This window comes from Phacochoerus africanus, chromosome 11, assembly GCF_016906955.1.
Source record: "Phacochoerus africanus isolate WHEZ1 chromosome 11, ROS_Pafr_v1, whole genome shotgun sequence".
NCBI classification, from domain to species: Eukaryota; Metazoa; Chordata; class Mammalia; order Artiodactyla; family Suidae; genus Phacochoerus; species Phacochoerus africanus.
This window is the reverse complement of record NC_062554.1, coordinates 59674894-59684555: the sequence shown is the minus strand read 5'-3', so window position 1 is coordinate 59684555 and position 9662 is coordinate 59674894. Positions and strand designations below refer to the sequence as shown.

The window sequence follows — 9662 nt, the reverse complement described above, 5'->3', positions numbered from 1 at the left end:
CAAATTCTTTGCCAGCTTTCCCATGAAGTGAGGATACTTTATCTCTATAAAGTAGCAATAAGTGGACAGTATAATATATTTCACTTGTAATAAGGTGTTGCCAGTTGCACACACTCTGTAGAGCAATTAGTGTCAAAAGAGCTAAGCAATGGCGGGAACTGCATCTGAGTGTTTACAGATGGGAAGGATTTATAGCTGGGCTTGTGGGAGCTGTGGCCACAGTGTGGGGGTTGGGGAGATGCTGATCAGCTGAGTTTAAATCCACAGCCCTCTCATGTCTCTGAAACTTCTCAAGGCAGGGCGTGATGCTGCTGTGATGTTCGTTCCTGGGGCTGGGGGAGAGTGATGGTCCACATGGGGCTCCTGGCTCAGGAAAGAAGGTGGGTTTAAGAATCCCAAAGTTCTGACTCGAGTCTGCCTTTTATTGTTTTTTTTTTTTTGTCTTTTTAGGGCCACGTCCGTGGCATTTAGGTTCCCAGGCAGGGGTCCAATCAGAACTGCCGGCCTACGCCAGAGCCACAGCAACATGGGATCCGAGCCACATCTGCGACCTATACCACAGCTCACGGCAACGCCGGATCCTTAACCCAGTGAGCGAGACCAGGGATCGAACCACGTCCTCATGGATGCTAGTCGAGTTCGTTAACCGCTAAGCCACAAGGGGAACTCCAACTCTGGTTTTAAAGTTGACTCCTAGGCACAGTGGAAACTAATCCAAATAAGAACCATGAGGTTGCAGGTTCGATCCCTGGCCTCTCTCAGTGGGTTAAGGATCTGGCGTTGCTGTGACCTGTGGTGTAGGTCGCAGATGCAGCTTGGATCCCATGTACTGTGGCTGTGGTGTAGGGCTGCAGCTGTAGCTCTGATTTGACCCCTAGCTTGGGAACCTCCATATGCCTCAAGTGCAGCCCTAAAAAACAAAAAAATAAAGTTGACTCCTAGGCCAGCATATTTCTATGAAGCTCATTTCTACATCTCTTAAAATGAGGTGAAGAAATTATCAGAGTTTAGAATATGGAGCCTTTCTGCCTTTCTCCCCACCAAGGGGCCATTCTCTAGTTTGAAAGACAATCAGCAGGACTTACTGCTCTGGCCTGGGCAGCTAGCCGGCCACCCTGTGTCTGTGTGACCTTTTGGTAGGGCGGGAGCATGGTTTCCCGCTCTTGATAGGATAGGAAACAGAAGAGAAAAAAGTGAAAGAAAACCACAAGTCAGCTGTTGCATCAAGGTTCAAACCTAGTAAGTCTCCAGTCTGGGGAGGGTGAGTTTCCTCCCACTTTTTATTTCATTGTGTAATTGATTCCACAGGCTTCAAGCGGGGGCGGGATCTGGAGGAGGGTCCCCTGCAGGCACTGGCATGGAGAACGGTGATGATGGTGAGAAGCAGGGCAGCTGGGCCTCCAGGACAGGTGAGAAAAGCTGGCTTGTGCGGGAAGCGGGCAGGAAGCACAGCGGTGGATGGGCTGAGAGGGTCTCAGGGCAAAAGTGGGGTGGAGTGTGGTCGAGCAGCTGGCTTCCCAAGGTTCTGTGCCCGGCCTGGGAGCTTGCGTGACAGCTGGACAGGGTTTGAGTGCTTCCAGCCTGTCTTAGTCTGGACCTGGCAGGAGGTTTGAGGCTCTGCTCCTGCTATTCCTTTTAGTCCTGGGGCTGGGGGTGCCATGGCCAATAACCCCCCAGTAGTTCCCCTCTAGAGGACAGGTGGGGGAAGGGTAGTCTCACTGGGTCACTGGTCCCAGGTAATCCCACAGGAATGAATGTCTTTTTCTTAAATAACAAGACTGGCTTGATGGAAGGTGGAACACCTTGTTTAAAACATCATTTCATTGAAGTTTTATAGGGGACCGTATGCTGATATAGAAAGGTCATGGAATTAATTAAATCACCACAAAATGATAAACCAGCCCGAGATACTTAATTTTGACAATGTTACTGGGCCCTGGCATGTGTGTGGATGTCCCAGACCTTGGGGCACGAGGTGGTAGCGGGGCAGGGGTGGCTCCAAAGAAATCAGCAGGAAGCCAACGCACTCCCCCCCCCCCCCCCGCCACACACACTGTGCATAGTTGCTATGGCCACAGGGTGCCCTTGGGAGCCAGGTGGGGGCATCTGGGGCTTTTCTCTATGTTGTGTCTTTGGACCCAAGCCCCGACCACTGGCAAGGGTCTCCCTGCAGAATGTGTGGGCTCCTGGGTGCTCTGCCAGGTTTAATGTCTACTGGGCTCAGACTGGGGTCCACAGGCCTGCGAGGACTGTCCCAGCTCCAGGTACCTCCCAGGCCCGGCTATGCCTCTGGGGGCCCCCAGGTGGCGTGTGTCTGAAGCTGCCTTCTCGTTGCCTGCCTGTCGCCACCCCCCCTCCCCCCCACCTCAGACTCCTCTCTTCTCTCCAACCTTCCTTCTCAGTTCAGTTAAGTCCCCGTCTCTGGGTTTGTTCTCAAAATTCGAAGGTTTCTATTTTCGCACCTCGGTAATTGGTGCTATCTGTTGAAAGTAACTCTGGAACTCCAGCCTGCTGGGGTCAGGAGGAGCGGAATTGAATTAAAGGGCTAGAAATTGGCTGGAAGCAGGAGGAGGACTCAAGCAGTGTGATTTCTCCTCCAGGTGGCCAGCAGCCTCTGAGCCTTTGGAGCTGGCCGTGAGCTCTGTTCCCCACCTGGATGGGAGCCCCAAGGGGGAGGGGATGGGAGGAGTGAGGGTCCCTGCCTGGCCCTCTTTCCCCCAGCTCAAGGAGTGGCACCCGGGACACACCTAGAAAAAGCATTATGTCCGTGAAATGACATTGGCATGATTAAATACGCAAAGCACCCCCTGTTAGTAACTTTAAGGCTGGGAGGGAGACTGACAGGAGCAAGGGGTCTCCTGGAGCCAGTGGCTGATCCATCCACAACTCATGCCAGAGTGGTGGTCCCAGCCCCACCGGCCAGGCTAGGCCAGGTGAGGCGAGGCAGGTGTGGCCCCTGACGCGTGTTCACGGATGCTATCTGCTGGCGCCCACTTGAGAGGGAGAAGTGGCTTTTGCGGCTTCTCCTTTGATGTTACAAATTCATCCTAAGAGTGTAAAAATATATTTTCTGCTGGTGTTGATCATCTATTTCTGATCTCCTGGAAGATTTTTCAATTATTGGAAATAACTCTTCTACCCAGTTGGCAGGTGGGCCGCCCTTGGTCAAGGCTGAGATATTTGTTCTCACCCCTATCCAGCAGCGGGTCTGCCTCCAGGATAGGGATGAACTTTGGGTGTGAGTCTCAAAGAATTTCAAAGGACAAACAAAAGTATTTCCCTAGGGGGTAAGAAAAGGTCAAAATAATGAACTTCTCCTGTGGCCAAAGGGTTCCTGCTTCTCATTCCTGCACATGGGGGGGTAGCGTAGGGGTGGGGGTGGGGGACCATTAAAACACACATTCTGATTAGGACTGTGCCACGTGGTAGAATATTTCTATCCATATATTCAGGAGAAAACATGAAAAAATAGAAGCTATTTTTCCTTACCATTTGGAATGCTGCCCCTCCCTGTGGTGGTTCCAGAAGCTTCCCCTCACTCCCCACTTTCCATGAAGGTTGCTGTGCTTCCAACTTTGTAAAAAGGTTGATGTCAGGAGGGGGGTGGGCTGCTCATCCTTCAGTGACTGGAGAGCAGGGTGGTCACGTCTTCCTGATTGGAATTCATGGGTACGGACTAGTGACAGAAGTTCCTTACATGGGCGTTCCCTTTGTGGCTCGGGGTTAATGAACCCAACAAGGATCCATGAGGCTGTGGGTTCGATCCCTGGCTTTGCTCAGTGGGTTAGGGATCTGGCGTTGCCATGAGCTGTGGTGTAGATTCCAGATGCGGCTCAGATCTGGTGTGGCTGTGCCTGTGGCATAGGCCAGTGGCTGAAGGTCTGATTCGACCCCTAGCCTGGGAACCTCCATATGCTGCAAGTGTGGCCCTAAAAAGTAAAAAAAAAAAGCGAAAAAGCAGCTCCTACATTTAAAGCTATAGCAAGGCCATGCTCCCTCCTGCATTTTTCTATAGGTTTAATTTTGAACATGTACCCCCCGCCCCCTTTTGCATTTCTCCTTGGAACCCTCACTAGTTACTTCTCCTTTATATCAAGTGGGTTCATATTCTCCATCCACCTGGCCTCTGAGATTCGCTCCCCCTGGTCTCTGGTCTTGTCAGCATCAGTGCCCCGGTGGGGCGGGAAAAGGAGCGAGGTCCCCGGGGCCCAGACCGCAGAGGAGAAGGCTGCGGAGTAGGGCCTGTGCCTTGTGTTCTTGGCATGGCTCCGGTCTTGATTCTGATTCTCTTGACCTGTGTGCATTTCCCTGCCGGGTCTCTCTCCTTTTCTGTCTTTCTCAGCCCTTCCGCATTTGGCTCTGGAGTTGCCTCTACTGAGTCTAGACGCAGTGCAGGGAGGGTTTCGGCCCTTCTCCCAGGTTTTGGTCTCCAGCCCCAAAGAGTGTAGGGGAGCCGGATGGGAGACTCCGAGGAGCCTCGAGACCCCCTGATTCTTGACCGGACCCCTTCTTGAGCTCCAGGGCCTGCTCAGAGCTGCCTGGAAGGATGGAGGGCGGTTGGCCCTCCCCTGTGGCTCGGCTCTAAGTGTGTACAACTGCGGCTGGTGTTCTTTAAATTGACAAAGGCAGAGGCCAGCCAGCGGGAGCCCTCTGACCCCAGAGCCCGGGTCTGTGGAGACAACAGGCCAGGCACAGCTTGTCTCTGGATGTACTAGCATGGGGAGATGCCGGTTAATTTCTTAAGACTCAGAGGTGACCCAGGTTTAATAAAGAGGATTAATGGATTTGAGCTCAAGGTCCTGGCTGTTTCGGGCAGATAGCCTCTTCCTCTAAGAGCGGAGCAGGCTCCTGCTCAGCGCCTTCTCCTGGGAAAACAGGCCTTGAAGGGGCCGCCTCCGTCACTCCCCAATAAGCCGCTGGAGGCGTCCCTGTGCCCTTCAAGCACTCTCACAGCCACAGGCACAAGGGACTCCTAGTGACAGGAACAGCAGCAGAGGACACTGTTCTGCAAGTGGCAACTACCACACTTTCTGAAAAGCATTTTGGCCACAGGCATCCAAATCTTTACAAATCTCATGTATCCCCTTCACATAGGAGCCTACTTTCATGACTTAATCTCACAGAATAATTAAGGATGCCTACAAAGCTATCCACCAAAGAGATACTTGGCATCCATTTTTTAAAAGCGTGTAGCAACAAAGACTTATTTAACTGTTACACTACATATATGCCACAGAATAATGGTGGTTAAGAAAAGATGTTATAGACACATTTTCATCTCTCTATTCAAAGGGCCCCATGTTAGTATGCCATTTAAAAAAAAAAAAAAAGGTGGGGGAGGGAGTTCCCTGTGTAGCTCAGCGGTTAAGGAACCAGACTAGGATCCATCAGGATGTGGGTTCAATCCCTGACCTTGCTCAGTGGGTTAAGGATCTGGCATTGCTGTAGGTCGCAGATGCACCTGGGATCCCTCGTTGCTGTGGTTGTGCATGGGCTGGTGTCTGTGGCCCTAGTCTAGGAACTTCCATATGCCTCAGATGCCACCCCCAAAGGAAAAAAAAGCTTTCTGAGCCAAAGCTTTTTACCAATGACTTTGGCCCCATCTTCGGGATGTTGAGGTTATTCCTCTTTGCTTTTACATGCTAGCTGTTATCCACGTAAAGAAAGGGTGAAAAGCTGACTTGGACTGAGAGTTTGTCTCCCAAGGGGCCCGATTCTAAAAGGAAGGAGGAAAAAGGCAGCATGCATCGTGCAAAGCAGGCCTTCAGTACACATTTGTGAAGTGGAGCCTCTCCCAGAGGGTCCCAGCCAGCCCGGTGTCTGCAGCTCAGCGGGTGGGGGACCCAGGCTGATGGCCAGCCTGGCACCTGCTCTGTGGTCCCCACCTCTTCCCTCACATTAACTGATTCTACGTTTGGCCCGGCTGCGTTCTGTCTGAGGACAGAACAGATCATGAGGTCCACCTGATCTAAAAAGCAGCCCATCGGAGATGGTGTGGGTTTTCTGAGTGTTGGAATTAAGTACATGGTTAAATCCTGTGTGTGATTCTAGCGCATTGTTTCCTGTACTTGTCTCTGTGTCTGTTCTTCCCCAGGCTGAGTTTTAATCAAAATGCAGATCTCCCCATGGGATCCCGGGGTAGGAGGTGTGATGAGTGAGAGGTACACTCTTCTGCAGTTTCTGTGTTTCCTAATCTGAGTTCCTGATCCTTTTATTTTCCTGGCCCCATCTTCTCCTGTATCTGTTCTGCTAATTGAATTGCAAGCACTCATTGCTTCCCGCCTTTTAAACTCCATCACCTGTTTCTTGATGTACTGGGAGCAATGCACACTCTATGCCACTGTGGCCAGAGGTCCCACCTCCAGAAGGGACGATGTTAGAGCTGGCCGTGCTGGGCTGTGTTCTGTCCCTGCTGGTTTTCTGGGTTCCTCGCCTGGCTCATGGGCACTTGTCTGTGCCCCTCCTCGTCCAATCTTTCCTAAGCACCTTCTTGAAGTACAAAGTAGGGATTCCTTGGCAGGGGTTCACACACGGGATGGTGGAGATTCTGATTGGCAGGAACTAAGATAGTAGGTATCTTCCCAGCTCGTTCCCTTCCCTCGAGATCCATTTCAGTGATTTCCATCAAATGAGTTGTATCTCTCTCCTCACCTCGTGGGTAGTGATGCCTTCCAAAAATAAGTGGAAAGAGGCACTTTTTAAGGCTGATGCTGAGGGTGAGGTGGTCATGTGGCCAGGGTGGGGGTGACACCAGCAAACTCCAGACAGGTGGCAGATTACCCATGGGCTGGCTGCCTTCCAGCGCACCTCTGCTGTTTCCTGTTCTCCACCCCTCCCGGACCCTGTTGTCATCCCGAATAACACCCATCACTGCCCACCCCTCATCACGTTCAGTGGCTCAACTTCCTTATAGAATTGCACACCTCTGGCCCTTCAATTGCTCCCTTATTCAATGGACACTCAGTGAGCACCTGCTTGCTCCACGTCGGGCGCCGTTCCTAGGCACCTTGCTCCGTGTCGGGTGCTGTTCTAGGCACCTTGCTCCGTGTTGGGCGCTGCTCCTTGGCACTCAGCGATAGACAAACTCCTGTCCTCATGGTGCTTGCTTTCTAGGGAAAAGAAACAATACGAGTAAACATGACACCGTATGCTGTCCGCGAGGGAGAAACAAAGTCAAGGGGGTGTAGAGTAACTCAAGATAGTCTTTTAACAAAGATCTAAATAAAGCCGGTGAGACCTGGGAAGCAGCCTGCCTGCTGAGTGTGGGCACACATCTGGGAGAGATGAAGGTGGCCTGGATGGTCAGAAAGAAGCAAGAAAGCCTGCATAGATGCTGGCTTCTATTCTGGTTGAGAGGAGAAACATCTGAGATGGGACCCATTGGAAGCTTTTCTGCAGAGAGGGGTCTGGCTGATCCGGCTGTCAGTGTGGAGAAGAGATGGTGGTCTGGAAGCACCCCCAGCCTTTCTGGGCATTTTCTCTTGGCTTCAGCTGCCCTCTGGAGCCTTGTTCTCTTTCACTGATCCTGCTGACACCCTACCCCCAACCCTGCCTCATCAGTTCCTTTCTCAATTGATGTCTCCTAGGTGCAGAAGATAGATTTTTAGGGATGGGAGGTGTGGAAGATAGATGTTTAGGAATACAAAATATTCAAGTTTATTCAGGTTTATTGGGATATAAACACAATAAGAGTATAACACTGAAGCAGATTCTTTGGCGTGTTCTCGTGATTCAGGGCTGGGCTTGGATGGAGACCCTAGTGATGGGTGCTGAGAGTCACGACCCCATGTCATTTCATGTCCACTCTCGCTCTTGGAACTTCTGCTTGTTTAGGTCCTTGGCACCAGCTTTCTGAAGGCGAATAAACAAACCCTTATTCATAATCTCCAGCACTTGGAGGCAACCAGGATGTCTCTCAGTCGGTGAATGAATAAACAAACTGTGGTCCACCCAGACAATGAAATGTTATTCAGGGCTAAAAAGAAATGAGCTATTGAGCTATGGAAAGACATGGAAAAAAAACATAAATGCATATTACTCAGTGAAAGAAGTCAATCTGAAAAGGCCAAATACTGTGTGATTCCAACTGTATCACATGCTGGAAGAGGCAAAACTATAGAGACAATGAAAGGATCAGTGTTGCCAGCGGCTGGGTAGGAGGGATGGATGAATAGGCAGAGCACAGAGGGTTTTTAGGGCAGTGTAAATACTGATATTATAATGATGGACACTCTTCCTTATACGCTTACAGACCCACAATGTGCAGCAGCATGAGTGAACACTAATGGAAACTGTGGACTTCGGGTGATTATGAAGTGTCCATGCAGCTTCAGCTGTGACCTGTACTGTTGGGGGGTATTGATAATGGGGGAGACTGTGACTGTGTACGGATAGAGGTTTTGGAGTAAATTTTTGTGCCTTCCTTTCGATTTTGCTGTGAACATAAAACTTTTCTTAAAAAGAAGTCTTAAAAGTAATCCCTGATTGGTAGCATTTGCTGATTCTAGGGTATAAACTCTTCATCTGTGGCTGATTTCCAGCTACCCATGTATGTAATGTAAAGAGCCTGAATCCTCACTGATGACATGCTGCTCTGCCGGCTGCTGATTTCCCATGCACGTGCCTTTGTTTCTAGACTCACTTGGACACCATTGATCTGTTTGTCTGTCTTATGACTGAACGGTAGTACTTTCAATTACCGTGGCTTGGTTAGCTTAATAAATGTTCCTCCAAACTAATTTCTTATTGATTAGTCAAGCACCAGCCTCCCTGGGACTTCGCCTGAGGTTACTTTAAGTTTATAGACACACGGACTCCAAGCATCTCTGCAACATTGCAGCTCCCCGGTAAGACCACATATCCATTTGATAAATACATACTTAGAATCTTATGTACCAGAAACTCTTCTTGGCTCTGTGGTGGGCAAGCTTGCTAAAGTTCCTGCTCTTACAAAAACTTACCTCTTAGAGGAGGGGAGGGAAGGTTGGTGATGAGCAGGTGGACAAAAGAAACATGCGAAGCCCCTTTCAAATGGCATACATATTATGAAGGATCATCCAAGGGACCACACCTGAAGGGGAGTCTACTTTGGGCTGTGTACTCAGGGATCCTCTCTGAGGGAGTGACATTTTCGTGGAGGCCTGATCACCAGGAGACAGCTGGAGAAAAATCTGGGAAGAACACTCCAGAGAGAAGAGCCAGTCAAAGGCCCTTGGTGGTCAGAAACCACCTCATCAGCTTTAGGAGATGAAAAAAGACCAGGTGGGAGGTGGGGTTGAGGGGAGGGAACCTGGGGCAACAGGAGGTCTTTCCCAAGTGATCAGAGATGTAGGTGAAGATTCACTCATTCACTTATGTAGGATCTTCAGGGCTTTGGTAAAAGGTTTGGCTATTATTCTGAATACAATAGATGTCCTTTGGAGCGATGTGCATAAAGGGGAATGATTTGATTTACAATTTACCAGTACATTCTAGTTTCCGTAACAAGAATAGATTAAATGTGTGTTGGGAGAGGGAAAATGGACAATTTAGGAAACTGTTGCTCTAGTTGGGAATGAAAGGCAAGGGGGCTCTGGATCTTGGCAGTAACCCTGGAGCTGAGAGCTGCTACTGGGTTTTGTGTATATTTTGGAAGTGGGACTGGAGGGCCTGCCATTGCACTG

General features: G+C 50.1%; 1 long non-coding RNA gene across 1 annotated transcript; it reads left to right on the top strand.

The window, feature by feature from the left end:
* Positions 1-272: 272 nt before the first annotated feature.
* LOC125111798 (uncharacterized) lies at positions 273-8429 on the top strand. Its single transcript, XR_007130941.1, has 3 exons — positions 273-380; positions 1309-1409; positions 8252-8429. It is a non-coding gene; the product is annotated as an uncharacterized LOC125111798 (long non-coding RNA).
* Positions 8430-9662: the final 1233 nt, after the last annotated feature.